Source organism: Tenrec ecaudatus, chromosome 10 (genome assembly GCF_050624435.1).
Source record: "Tenrec ecaudatus isolate mTenEca1 chromosome 10, mTenEca1.hap1, whole genome shotgun sequence".
In the NCBI taxonomy this organism is placed as follows: domain Eukaryota; kingdom Metazoa; phylum Chordata; class Mammalia; order Afrosoricida; family Tenrecidae; genus Tenrec; species Tenrec ecaudatus.
The window spans coordinates 58,686,191-58,701,498 of record NC_134539.1 but is presented as its reverse complement, the minus strand read 5'-3'; the positions used below and the strand labels follow the sequence as shown (position 1 = coordinate 58,701,498).

Here is a 15,308-nt window from a genome sequence, read left to right as displayed (position 1 = left end):
GACTTATTCAACAAATGGTGGTAGGACAACTGGATAAAACCAACCCAAATTCACCGCCATCAAGTCACTGCTGACTCATTGTGGGTTTCAGAGACTGTAACTGTTTACTGGGGTAGAAGTCCAGTCTTTCTACCACAGAGATGCTTGTGGTTTTGAACTACTGACTATGCAGATTGCAACCCAACTTGTAAGCACTACACTACCAGGACAACTGGATATCTGCATGCTAAATAAATCAACAAAGGAATCTAGACACAGAACTTATATTTTTCACAAAAATTAACCTTGAGGCAAGGGAGCTTGCCTGTTGTACCCCAAGTCAGTCACTCATTGAGTCTGGACCAGTACTAGGGAAAGGCTATAACTTTCCAGGCAAATCTGGGTAAGGTGTTTCCCATGGCTGCGATACATTCCCTGAAGAAAGCTATTTGATGACTCTTCAGCAGCAGCCAACACAGCATCTGAAAGGGGATCTGGTCAAGGCATCAACTTCATGTACTGCACTCAAAATGTGCCACACCAGAGCAGCTTCTAAATATTTTGTTCCTGTGTCCAGTTTTGAAATGTTTGGGGTTTTTTTTAGAAATGTATCTCCCACTTGAATGATTTTCCCCTTTTCTCATCAAAATCAGGTTTCTCTGCTTTGAATTCCAGAATTATTTGTAGACATTGAAAGGCTGTCATTTAAAATCTTAGGTTTCCTTCTCAGAGGCCCAACTGTCTGCCATTAATAATTAAACGAGGACTAATTTAACCCAATACTTGCAGCTGAGTGTACAACAAGGAGGGTGGCTTCAAGAAAGCCTGCATTAATGGTTTAACACTACTACAGCTGCAGGCCTCTTCAGCCTGGGCTGTATTTGTTTCTACTTGGGAAGAAGCTGGGGCAGAAGCAAACGTAAGTGAAGGATCATTTGTAAGACATCTTGGTTGCTGTTATTTAATCTTGGTTGTATTTTTACAAGAAAGCAAAATGCAATTAATGCCACATGAAATTCAGTTTTACTTTTTAAGAACTCCAAGTGACTTCTTGTATTCTCATAACCTGTTTTGCTCAGGTTGGGGAAATTCTCTGTCTGTCAAACTACCTACTTATCTCTTCCAAGGACAGAAACTTCCTGATTGGCATTTTGATTGAAAATGGATTCTTCAAAAGACAGAAGCATGGTCTCTGTATTTCTTCCCGTTTGAGAGCTCATCTTTATGAGGCTTCCTGGAAGCTATCTTGACTTTATAGTATAAACAATAAAGATTTAATAAACATAAAATATATTTTAAGTCTATGAAACATGGGGTGTTTGAATTGATTTCTTCTAAATGAAAAACATTTAAAAGGTAGGTTCTGTAAACTGATGGATCCTACTATTCCACTGTTGCCACAGGTATGTTTTCTCTGTCCCTAAAGCATTCTATGTTGGAACCTCTGAAAATATAGTGATTCAGGTTTATGGATACCCAGAACCATTTGCTGTGACCATAGCTATTAAAAGTTATCCTGACAACGATTATACATATTCTTTCAGCCAAGTTCATTTATCTCCTGAAAATAGATTCCAAAACCCCTGCAAACTTAACTGTATGTATCCAACTTATATTTTCTTTTACATACCAAATATTATTTGTGAAATAAACACGTAGGTGGTACATTGACCTATTTTCCATATGTGGATAAAAATTTAAGACAGCATGTTACTAAGTGAGATCATTAGTTGATATAAGTGTCAGACATTTACATACATAAGTTAGTGGGGAAATGTTCAATGGAGAAATTATATCAAAATTCAATATCATGGAGTTGATTCTAACTCATAGCAATAAGGGAAAAAAATTCCTGTGAGTTTTTAAGACTATAACTCTTTACAGAAGTAAAAAACCTGGTCTTTCTCCCATAGAGCGGCTAGAGGTTTTTAACTGCTGCCCTCTTGGTTTGCAGCCCAACTTGTACCCACTAAGCCACCACAGCCCCTTTCAGGAATGAAGTGTCAGTCTGAATAAAACTGATAATGTTCATTAAGGTGGAAAGGTGTGGTAGCATGAGTCAAAAACAAAACAACTGACACATGTAACTATTTCAGAATTACTTGATCAATACGTGAGAGATCATCTAGACACTTAAACTTTAGGTGGTGTTTATAGTAAAAGCATGTATATTTGTGTTAGTGCATAAATATAAATTTATCTCTAGTTTTTTAAGAATTTAGAGAAGTGAATGGAAAACATTTCAAATGTTTGCTTTCCTGTCTATACATTACAACATTCTGGTTCTGTAATGTTCTGGAAAAAATGCTTTTTACTAAAATACATATCTGTGATTTGGTTGGCTTTCTGTACTTTCTGTTTGAATTAAATATTTTTTCAAACAAATGGATGAATAATGTTTAAGGAAAATTACCTAAATGCTCAAAACTCTATTACTATAAAATATACAGAGCTTATGCAATATATATATTAATTTTTTAATTATCATTTTACTGGGGGGAAATCCTACAAATCTTATGACAATTTACCATTCAAATGCATTAAGCACACTTGTACATGTGTTGCCATCAACATTTCCAAAACATTTTCTTTTTACTTGAACCCTTGGTATCAGCTCTTCTTTTTTCCCCTCCCTTCACCCTCCCACCCTCATGAATCCTTAATCAATTATATATTATTGTTGTTAATTCCTATCTTACACTGCTTGTTTTCTCTCTTCACCCACAATTCTGTTATTCGTCCCCCTGGGGGATGGGCTATATATCCAACCTTGTGATGCGTTCCCCCTTTCCCTCCCTCCCATCCTACCTCCACCATCCCCCTACCCTCATGCTATTGCTACTCCCACTACTTTTCCTAAGTGTTTTATCTGTCCTGAATTCCATGTGCCAAGAGCTCTTATCTGTACCATTGTGTGTACTCCAGTCTAGCTGGATTTGTAAGGTAGAACTGGGTCATAGTGGTGGTGGTAGCGGGAAGCATTCAGAAACTAGAGGAATGATGTGTGTTTTGTCTGTGCTATACTGCACTCTGGTTGAATTGTCCCTTTCTTGTAACCCTTCTGTGGGGGTTGCCCAATTGTCTACAGATGGGCTTTGGGTCTCCACTCCAACCTCCCTCATTCACATCAGTATAATTGTTTGTTTTGGGTCTTTTGATACCTGATCCTGTTAACACCCCGTGATCACACAGACTGATGTGCTTCTTCCGTGTGAGCTTATTTGCTTCCCTGCTAGATGGCTGCTTGTTTAACTTCAAACCTTTAAAACCCCAGATGCTATATCTTTTATAGCCGGGCACCATCAGATTTCTTCACCACATTTGCTTATGCACCCATTTGTCATGTTGGGAAGGTGAGTATCAAAGAGTGCCAGGTTATTAGAACAAACTATTCTTGTGTTTAGGGAGGCCTTGAATAGAGGCCCAAAGTCCATCTGCTATCTTAATACTTAACATATAAATATATGTACATTGGCTTCTATCCCTTTCAATATAAATTAATAAATTTACATAAATACATGCTTATAGTTATACCTCTATAAATAGCTTTTGCTTCCTACTTCCCTCCTCTATTTCCTTTTACCTCCTCCTGCCCCACTATGCAATATATTTTAAAGGGCCACATAAGAAGTATAAAATGACAAGTTAGACATCAAAAACATTTTCAATAAATGAAGGTTTTAGCTTTCAGTGTAAGTCTAGATAGAAGTATAAAAATAATGAATACTTTGTTCATTTATACTTCAGTGTGATAAGTGATTTAGTGTACCCTTGACCTGATAAATGAATCCTTCCATCTCTCCATCCTACCGTTGTTAATAGATGAGCTTTTGATTGTTTCTTAATGATTTTTGTTTGCCTAGTCTACTAAAATTGATTTTTTTCCTAGTGATTACCATTGTGCAAACAATTTGCTAAAATCTGAATAAAAATTTTAAAGTCATTGTTGAATTTTTTAAGAAACCAAACACAGAGGTGATCCTAGAGAACTGTTGTACTTTAAAAATAGTATGTCATTTAAAAGCCGCTATTCATATCATCGCTACCCCAAAATGAAATGCTTTTGTTAGTTTAAGCTTATTGCATACTATTTCCCCACTAACTTTCTTTTTTAACAGATACAACCAAAAGATGTATCTGGCAAGCCAAATGAAGTTTCACATGTATATTTAGAAGTTGTACCTGCACATTTTTAAAAAGCAACAACAATTCCACTACGAGATGACAGTGGATTTTTCTTCATTCAGACTGACATATCTGTTTACAAGTCTGATCAGTCAGGTATAATAAAGCGAAAATCTCGGATGATTTAATTCATTATTTTGGGACAACTGACTTATCTTTTAGCACAAAATGAAGATAATTCTCTATAAAACGCAGGTCACTGCCATGTAGTCAGTTTTGACTCCGAGTGACCCAATACACTTCACTGTACTCAAAAGCAGGCTTCCAAACCAGTCAAGCCCAGTTCAGTCATTGTTTGCAAAGCAACTCTAGAGCGGACCTAACTTTTGAAAATCTGCATAAATGAAACACTAACTGGAACAGGAAAAAGTAAGGGTCAAAGCCCTGCCAGAGTCTTAATCTCCCCCTTAAAAACAAGGTCAGTGAGCACACTGCATAGCAACTGAATCTCTTGTGAAAAACCATGGTGCCTGCCTCAGGAGGCCTGGCTTTGTGTGTGTGCACCTCGCTACATTTCTGCCAATAATCCAGTCTCCCTCATCCTGATCCTGAAAGCACCCACTCACTGAGCCTCCCAGGCCAGGGTTTCCCACATCTAACATTTTGGATCACCAGATTTTTTAAAATTCAGGTCTATTCCAGTTTAATTTAGTGAGTTATAATTGAACTGTCTGGAGCCAGGTCAAAGTCCTTTAGAGTCCAAATAAGAAGCTGATGAACTAAAGAGCAAATTGTAGTTACCAAAATAAAATATGAAGATGTTTTCAAATTTTGGATGCAAGAAACTTTTCTTAGAAGGATGTTAAGATTTCTTTTAAAATGGTTAAAAAGAAAACAAGTATTATAGAACCAACCTTAGGTTAAGACAGAGGCTAAACTTAAAAAAAATCTCATTTTCATTCTCAAGACTTTTTCTTTGTACAAATAATATTTCACTTTTTTATTACACTGAAAGTTGTGAACTAAGTTGCAAACTCGACAGCAATATCTGCTATGTAAAGTTTCAGTCTTCTTTGGGGAAGTCCCTCTTACAAAAGCATCTCTAGGGAGGAGAGAAGACTGAGCAGGCTTAAGCTTGGAGCAGACTTTCTGATGGCCATTAAGGGTAATGATGATAATTATGCTAATTAGGGGAGATAAAATGGAAATCTCCACTACTGTCTAACCAACATGAGAGGATCCCTGCCAATACACATTACTCTGGCTTTAAATACCATGTTAGAATTATCCCTTTGGACACCTGACCGTATGACTAGGTGTCTGTCTCAGGAGATAGGTCTCCCTATGAGATTTTCATTGTTTTAGGTACTTCAAGTAGGCAATCATACTTAGAGATACTCAGATTCTTGCCTGTCCCTTCATTCCAGGCTTTAAAATGCTCATTGATTGGGCCCTGTTAACTAACAAGCTACTATTTCAAGCTTTTCTTTCTCTGTTGTATATTAAACTCAGGTACCAATGAAGTCTTTTTTTCCTCTTACTTTTATTGGGGGCTTCTACATCTCTTATCACAATCCATACATTCATCCAGTGTGTCGAGCACATTTGCATATATGCCACCATCATCATTTTCAAAGCATTCTCTTCCCACTTGAGCCTCAGATATCAGCTCTCCAAAGTCTTTCTTATTTATTAATGGTTTAAAAGAGTATAAAAGGTTGAGTCAAAATATTTTATAATAAATTAAATAACAGTTGAAAATGCATATTACTTAACAGAACTCTTTCAGAAAACTTTTTGTAAAGACTTTCTGTTTTTACTTTAATATAATGCCCATGTTCAACATTTTAACCCTTCCCTTTAAGTTTAGATCTTATATTTTGGGCTTTACTTATTTTACTTTTCATGCCATGGCTCTCATTTTACAGGATTATTAATAATATTGTTTAGTTCATATAGCATTGAGCAGAGTTTCTAATAATGAAAATTTTCTTTCAGTCAAAGAGTTTAATTCACTGGATAAAGACCTAAAACCATCTGGAAAAGAAGTGACCGTAATCTTTATAGTGAGTATGCCATTCATTCAAGTCAAAATTTCAACTTGACATTTTCATTATACAAATAGAGTTTTAACCTAATAAGATGATTTTTTAAAAAGAGACCTTAGATGCCCTATTGACAGAGCCTGCCTGGGAAGAATACCTTTAAGATTCTGTGATAAGGAATGTGATGAGGATGTGATGAGGAAAATGATGAGGACATGATGAATGTGGTAAAGAATGTGATAAGGAAGTTGAAATTTTTCTAGATTTGCTATAAGAACAGAAGAACATAGCATGATCCCAACTTTGTGTAAAGGTCAACTCAACTGCAAAAATGTTCTGCAGCTTTTTAGAAAAAGAACAAGCTGGTGCAAGCTAAAAGATAAAGCAAAGTACTTCATTCTTTCTGTATGACCCAATGAACTGGATGCCTATAAAAGCTTGTCCCCAGCCTCAGCCTGGGGTCCATACCCAGTACTCGACAGAGTCTGGTGTGGTCCCTCAGCGCTGAGTCTGGGTTTGGACCCAATAAACCTCTTAAACTATTAAAAACAAAACAAAAAAACAAAGAGTTTTAAGTTTTATGAGACTAATCAATCATATGTGGCACTACCAATATTAACTTTGTATTTATTTAGCCTGTACGATAGCTACAACATGGTAGGTAGCTTTATACTTTTATTTGCTCAGTTGGGAATTTTTGTGCATATAATAAATGTTAGTTGAAATATATTTTATTTGCCCCATTAAACAACTTTGTTGATTCCATCTCTAAAGTAAGTCAGTGAATCAGTTTGTAAACTTTTGATATCTGTGAGGTAAGGGTAAACCTTAATGTTTAAGGTTGTGGAACATTAAAATGTGGCACCTATGAGAAGTTCTTAAGAGTCCTGGGACACTGTCAGGTAAATGTCCAACCCACTAGCTGCTTCAAGGGACAAACACGGGGGCTATCTGCTCCGGGAAAGACTTACAGCCTCACAAACCCGACCTCTGGTAGTTAGGAGTTGGAATTGACTTGATGGCAGTGCGTTTGATTTTGGTTTGGGGTATGAGAAGTTTGTGGCATATGTTATATCCTCACAACAGCCTTATGAAGAAGATCAATAAAAATATCATTTTCTGTTATAGATGAGAAATCTGAGGTCTAGAGAAATTAAGCAACTACTGAAATTATGATAACAATGAACTGAATCAGGATTCAACTCCAGAGCTGTCTGACTCCAGAGCCTCAGCACTCACCTGGAAAACAAATGCACATCCATCAAGTTGATTCCAATTCATAGTGACCGTATATAGGATTTCTGAACTGAAAGCCTTCACAAGGTAGACAGTCTCATCTTTCTCATGTGGAGCCTCTGATGGGTTTGAACTGCCTAGCTCTCAGTTATCAGCCTAATCTCTAGCCCACTGTGACACCCAGCTTAGTATCTCTCAATTAAGAAATTACTAGGTGTGTCCCTCCATGGGCATTTGAGTTTGGAAGGCCAAACAGGCACACGGACTAGAGGAAACCAATAACAAACCATTTCAAAGAAGAAGCAAAGCTGGAAACCATGTGCCCCCTCTCAGGAGGAAATTAATAAACGATGAGATAACTCCTGAGCTGGGTCTAAAGGATACCATGGAAGGGATTTGGTAGAAACTTCACATGATGTGCAGAAGGAGCAGAGGCCTGGAGCCAGGCAGAAGTAAGAATGGAGATGATCATAGCAGTGACTTGGCCAGAGTAGATGGCCAGGAAACATCCTAGGGAAAGACACCTGCAGTTCTAATGTATTCTTTTTAGGCAGTTTGTGTTTGGAAAATTTTGTTATGATAGATAGGCTCCAGCCTTGTAGAGGTAAATGTTTGACTCCCACAGAGCATCTCACTGAGAGGAAGATCCTGAACAGGTGCGAGGCATTCATTGATGTCATGTCCCAATGTGTTCAAATGTGCTTTCCAAGACAATGAGGGATCAAGGAACCCTTGTGGTTATGGTAGTGACATTATGAAACTAGTGTTTGAGAAGAGTTATTCTAGAAGTGCCATCAGGAAGAAAGGAGTTTGGGGAAGAGGCCTGCCAAGAGTTACTGAATGTATTTTAAATATTTACCATACTACTTATGCCTGTTCAAAATATGTCTTTGTGGCTTAGAAATTAACCTTTGCTAGCAAGGCTGAGAAGTGACAGTTATTAATTATACAATATGTTTCTTTTCTGGTTTCTGTATTTATAGATTATTAAAATTAAAATGTATCTTTTTTGTTTAACTCAAAGCATGCAGAAGGGTCAGAACTTGACATAGGAGGAAGAAAAAATTATAATGGAATTATCATGTATCCTGACTTCAAGAGTCCATCTAATCCTAAGAATCAAATATCATTTGTCAGTAAAATTATTTCTCTAAAAATCAGTAGAGGTACCTGGGATTGTTGAACAGTTCAAATAGAGCTATTTACAAATGTGACATAAATATGGTGATGTGAAAAAGTTTGGGCCAGTGAGCATCCATCTGGCCTAAGGGTGTGGTACCTTCTTGGGCTGCTCTGAATCAAGCTTGGACCTAATACTCATCTGTAAGCGCCAAGTTAATGAGCTCCACTAAATTTAGGAACTGCCTTCCTAGGGAAAATCCACATGGTGGGCACTGGGTGAAATTGATCATCCCCCAAATGCTGAGAGCAAAATGGAACCCAATTCTAGAAATATAGTCTTGCTTCCCTGACATATTATATACTCTTTAAAATCTTTTATCATATATTAGGTGAAAGTTCACATAGCAAAGTAATGTTCCACTGTAATAATTCATACACAAATTGTTCCATAACATGGGTCGCAATCTCTACAATGTGTCAGCACTCTCCCCCGCCCCTTCTCGGGTTTCCTCTTCCCATCTCTCCCTTTCTAGCTTCTCATCTTTGGTTTATAAGGGACACATTCTTTCCTGGTGTTCTTGTTTACAGTACAGGCCCTTCTGGGAATTGGCTGAAAGATGTCCTCTGGAGGCGTCTTCCGTTTCAAGTTAGGGGGTGGTCTTGGAGTGATGATCTCAAGGGTTCCTCTAATCTCTTTCAGACCAGTAAGGCTGGTCCTTTTTGAATGTTTGAAATGCTGTTCCACATTCATTACTCACACCTACTATTATGTTCCTGCTGAGAGCAGTCAGAAGGTATAGCTGAGCATCATCTAGTTCTTCTGGTCTCAAGTTAAAGAAAGCTGTGGTTTGTATGGGCTATAGTCCTTTGGACTAATTGCTTCCTTGAGTCCTTGGTTTCCTCTTTTCTCCTGTGCTCCATGTGGGTACACCAAATCTATTCATGTAATTACACCTGAAAACTGATTGATCAACTGAATCATTATTAAGTTTGAATCAAAAACATTTTCCTTGTTAAAGATACACTGTGATATACTATGGAAAGGAAGAGTACCTTGAAAATAAAGAAGAGCCAATTTATGTCAATCCTTCTGAAGATGTTTTTGATTAAAATTTTAAGACATCTTTCACGGTTGATAACTTAATTAAGTTGGACATAAACCTGAAGCTTCTGTCAGGGCCTCCCATGGCATTGTGGTCACACATTTTGGTTGGAGGCAGATGACTGAAACTGCTTTTCAGTTCCACCACCTGCACTAGCTGCATGCTCCTGGACAAGTTCCTTCACCTCTCTGATCTCAATTTCCTGTTGTAAAATGAGAGTAGTACTTATTTGTGTTAGACAGGGTTCTCTAGAGAGACAAAACCAGATTGCTAGTAATTATATATATATTTAAAAGATAGATATATAACAAAAGAAATGAACTATTAAATTATATACAGATAGATATATAATACAAGAAATGAACAGTTAAATTATAAAGCAGTACAAATGACTCAGTGCAACTCACTCCCCTAAGAGAGTTGTGAGACACTAGCAGTTCTTTAAGCCTTGAGGGCCACCAGTTCCTTCTCTGTAGAGGGAGCTGGACTATATATACCCAGGCAGCAAACAGCAAGGCAGGTCACCAACTGTCACCAACCATTGGTCCCCAGCTCTAGAGATGTACATTCCAATTGTGTGGGCTTAAAGGGACCTCAACTTACAGTGACACAGTCCACAGGCTAGGCTTCTCACAGGTAGTGTACCCTTTACATTGAGGCACAGAACAAGCAAGGCAGCCACACGCTGGTCCGATGATTAAAGAGCAAGAAACAAGAAAGGCGAGGCTCGCCGAGCCATTTCTCTCTCTGCCCTTCAATTAATCCCACTTGTGTTTGCCAGGCTGGCACAATAAACTATCACACTATCCCATCACATTTTGTGTGGGAACTGAGTGAACTGACATATGTAAGGCATTTAGTACAGGCACTACAGTGTCTGTCTCATAGGAAGTGCTCACTGGAATATGAGTCGTGATTATTTGGGTGATTGAAGATATATCATTTGATCTTACCTAAAAATTGAAATCCATTGCTTCCACAGACATGGAACATGGACAGTAAAAGCTAAAGACAAAGAAGACTTCATAACCATAGCAACAGCCCATTTTAAAGTTCAAAGTCATGCTGATTTCTCCCTAAGTTACTGAGATTTCCTATGTGTGGTTTTATGAGTCTAGGGTCACTTGCTGCATGGGTATAAGGAATAGTCAGTCATTGCTCTTTGAACACTTACAAAAAGAACTTTAGGGATTTTAGTTTCAAAGATAAAACATCTAAAACTTCCCTTGATTCTAACTCTCATTTTCATGAGGTGAGTTGTTTTTTTGCAGCTAGTAATTCTAAGGTATCTTTTCTGGATGAAAAATTGAGATTTATATTCATATTTTGGACTAAAATAGAATAGCTAAACATGAAAGTGAAAAGAAGCAGGTAATTTTCAACTATGAAACAGTTAACAAATACTTATTGTGTAAAAGGCACTAAGGTAAAGGTTTAAACAAATAAACAGAATCAGGACTTTAACCGTATAGAGTTAATATTCCCCACCTACACAAATGTTTCTATCCTGGACAGCCCTGCTGGAGCCACAACACAAGCACACCATAACATAACAGCAAGATTGAAATAGAAAACCGGTTGTGGTGATGAGTGTACAATTCTTCTTAGTGTGATTGAATTATATAATAGGTGGATTATATGCCAATAACACTGTTCAAAACAAAACAAAGCCAAAAACACAAGACTGGTCCCTGGCTGAAGCATCACGGGACTTTCCGGGCCTATTGATGATAATCACAACAGGGGATGCTGATGCTGTTGATGTGGATGATCTATCCCATTGGGCCAAACTGTTTCTCTCTCTCTCTCTCTCTCTCTCTCTCTCTCTCTCTCTCCATATATATATTCTGCATTTATATAGAGAACATATATTCAATCTAACTATTTTGCTATTGTTGTGTGTTGCCCTGTTGGTTCTGACTTACATAAAACTACACAGAGTTTTCTTTGTTTTGTTTTTTGCTTAGATTTACACAGGGTGAGTCCACACTTCTCAATCTTCATAGAGCCAGAGCATCACTTCATTAATTATAGCAACTCTGAGGACTTCGCCATTACCGTAAAAGCTAGCTCAGAAAGGTATGCACTCACTCTTGAATGGCAAACAGGTTTCATCTCAAGAGCCACTTTTGACTGATAGGTCGTGCTTGCTTGGAGCCTATGTTGAGAACAATTCTGAGAAAAATACTGTGACGAATAAAATCTGTCTTAATCATGAGAAGTGGACCTAAGTTCAATCTTGCTGTTATTTCAAAATCCTATAAGGAAAGACTGGTAAAGATGGAAGATTATGATGACTATTCAGGTAGTAAGAGCATGTTATGAAAATATTAATTTGTTTTTAAATTTATGTTTTTACTTTTGTGTTTCTGGAAGGTGTGACTTAGCTGATCATATGACTGATCATACCAATATGATACTATAGCAGTTCATTTTATCCTGGACTTAATTGTCAGGAGTGGTTTTAGCATTTACTGAACTAAACCAGAAATTGCTCTTGGCAGATGAACTCTAGAAAATGTTTTTCTAATGGGAAGACTGGCTTGTTTTATATGTCAATAGAGAAAGTTCATGTTTTTCTTTGACTCATAAAGCAAACGTGAGCTAAACTGAAAATAGCTGATCTGTGGGACAGACAGGTTGTTGTCCATTTTGCTAAAAGGAGTAGCAGGGAGCAGCAGGTCCCTAGTCTTTTCACACCATGTTAAAGTCATGTAAGAAATGTGCTCCTTACAAAGAAACCTGGATCCTGAACTCCACTCTCTACTAACATATTATGACTTTAAGAACTCTGCGCATGTTCCCTCAGGCACACAGCTTTCTCATGTATGGGTGGGAATACCTTAGCCCACCTTAGCCCTGCCACTACAGAGCATAGTGCAGTATCACAGGTTAATACTGTTTCAAGGGTGGAACATGCTATACCAAATTTCACGTGATTACATTTTACCACTAGCTTATACTGCAATTGATTTATCAAAAAAGTGTTGTTTGTATTGTTTTGACAGATATCCTGATGATCATAATGCAACTAAGGCTGAAGGTTCTGCCTTTTCTGATAAGAGACAAATAATAATAGATTGGAAATGATGCATGAAGCAACACAAAAGACAAAGGCAAGAAGAGATGAAATGTTATTCATGGAAGTGGAGAATTGGGGGTGCAAATCACTTGGCAGGCCTCACCATTCTCATCAAATGCCCATTCAGATGACTCACCCCAAAATGGTAAATGACTTTGCTTTCAACCAAACTACTTGCCCAAACAAAGATGTATTTATGACTTTTTATAAAATCTTGCTTTGAAAAATATACTGCTTTTCCTCACCCGGACTTGCTGTTTCTCCAAATGATCACTGTTCCTACAACTCAATTCTGGCAGCTTGTCAGCACTGCTCAGATCTTACCTATTCCCGATTGCCTCTGTACGAAAGACTTCACTTTAGACGGGGCTAAGCTGCGCTACGATCTTCTCTGGGCCTGGCTGGCTTGATCTCTCAGTGCCCTGTCCCAGCTCTCCCTTGTGCTCAAGCTCCACTTACCCTCTCAGACTGCCTGAGAGGACCCGCCTTCCTCTCACAATGCCTGCAGTGCTCTGGCCTTCATTCCCCTAAAAGCTGCACCACACTGAACCAGTATCTCCTCTCCTTTTGCCTCCTGGTACTTGGTGTGGCCTTATACACGTTGTGTCTTTAGATTTTTAAATCTTTCTGACTGGGCACTGGGTTCTACTCATCTTTGTGTTTCTAACCCTAGCAGCATAGTGCTTTTAAAATGATGAACCACCTTTAAAGTGTATGCTATTGTAGCCTTTTCCCCCAAATCATTGTATTGGTGGCTTGTACAACTATGATCACAATCCATACATCCATTGTGTGCCAAGTACATTTTTACATTTGTTGCCATCATCATTCTCAAAACATTTGAGCCACTAGAGCCCTTGAAATCAGTTCCTCATTGTTTCCCTTCCCCCCCACCCCCTCCTTCATGAACCCTTGATAATTTACAAATTATTATTTTATCATATCTTACACTGCCCGACGTCTCCCTTCACCCATTTTACTGTTGTCCATCCCCCAGGGATGAGGTTAAATGTACATCCTTGTAATCGGTTCCCCTTTTCTACCCCATCTTCCCTCCACCCTCCCGGTATCACCACTCTCACCACTGGTCCTGAAGGGATCATCTGCCCTGGATTCCCTGTGTTTCCAGTTCCTATCTTCACCAGTGCACATCCTCTGATCTAGGCAGGTTTGTAAGGTAGAATTGGGATCATGATAGGGGGGGCGGGTAGGGAGTGGGGAGGAAGGATTTAAGAACTAGAGGAAAGATGTGTGTTTTATCGATGTTACACTGCACCCTGAGTGACTCATCTTCTCCCCACTACCCTTCTGCAAATAGATATATGTACATATATTAATAAGTTTAGTGTTAAGGTAGCAGACAGATATTGGGCCTCCACTCAAGCACTCCCTCAATACAATGTCCTCGATTAAACGGACATTCCATGATAACCACCTTCCCGACATGATCACTGAAGACAAATGGGTGCATAAGCAAAGGTGGTGAAGAAAGCTGATGGTTCTGGGCTATCAAAAGACATAGCACCTAGGGTCTTAAAGGCTTGAAAGTAAAGAAGCAGTCATCTAGCCGAGAAGAAACAAAACCCAAATTATTTGGAAGAAGCACACCAGCCTGTGTGATCACAAGGTGTTGAAGGGATCAGGTATCAAGCACCAAAGAACAAAAAAATCATGTTATCACGAATGAGGGCGAGTACCGGGTGGGGACCCAAGGCCCATCTGTAGGCAACTGGACATCCCTTTGCTATTGTTACTTTCTAAATATATATATATATTTGGGCATTTACCAAGAGCATCAAGAAACATGCTCGATCTAATCATGTATTTCCTTGAATCAGGTATGGCTCAGTATGATCTGTGAATATTTTGAGTGCTTGGAGAATTTGATGGAGTTTATTCTAAGGGATGCTCATTCACTCTCTGTGTTTAGCAGATGAATCTTCAAGGAAAATTCTCAGAAGAAGAAGAAATTTGAGAGAGAAAATACAACTTCTAGGTATTCTAAAAGTTCATGTTGTCTTCAAAGTTATTATGGGATAGATCAGGAGCTGCTGACAGTTTCTCCTTTTAGCTAATTGATGTGGTTAATTGATTGAGGTTAGAAAGCTCTGTGGACACTTCTCATTTTTACCTTCCATAGGGATAAAGCAATCTCTAGGTAAATTAACCCACAAGTTCATTTAGCAGAGTCTTTTATTTCTATCATGGCCATTCTCAATTATAGAGTCACTTTTCTAGAGTGGTAAAATTCACAAAGCATAAATTTAGTCTCTTTAAAACATTGATTTATTTTTCTAATTTTTTATGGTTTGTGTAACATAGGCCATTTTGGTTATCTTTTTGATATATATTTTAGAAGCATTAATTATATTCTAAAGATTGTGCAACCATAACCACTATTTATTTCCAAAACTCTTTAATCATCCCAAAGAGATACCCTCTGTCCATTAAGCTGTAATTCCTTATCCTCCTCTTCAGAGTAGTTGGTGCAGCGATTAAATGTGTGGCTGCCATTCAATTCTGATAAAGGTCTAATGAGCTTTAGGATGAAATAATAGAACAGTTAATACTAATTGGACACTTATTGTGTGCCAAGCATTGCTGAAACCTTTACTG

General features: G+C 38.1%; 1 long non-coding RNA gene across 1 annotated transcript in view; it reads left to right on the top strand.

Moving 5' to 3' along the window:
• The window catches only part of LOC142457953 (uncharacterized), a 30,686-nt gene extending 17,857 nt beyond the window's left edge, over positions 1-12,829 (top strand). Inside the window, exons 2-4 of the long non-coding RNA XR_012786396.1 lie at positions 6,103-6,170; positions 11,578-11,689; positions 12,619-12,829. This is a non-coding gene — a long non-coding RNA (uncharacterized LOC142457953). The remainder of the gene's footprint in view (positions 1-6,102; positions 6,171-11,577; positions 11,690-12,618) is intronic.
• Positions 12,830-15,308: the final 2,479 nt, after the last annotated feature.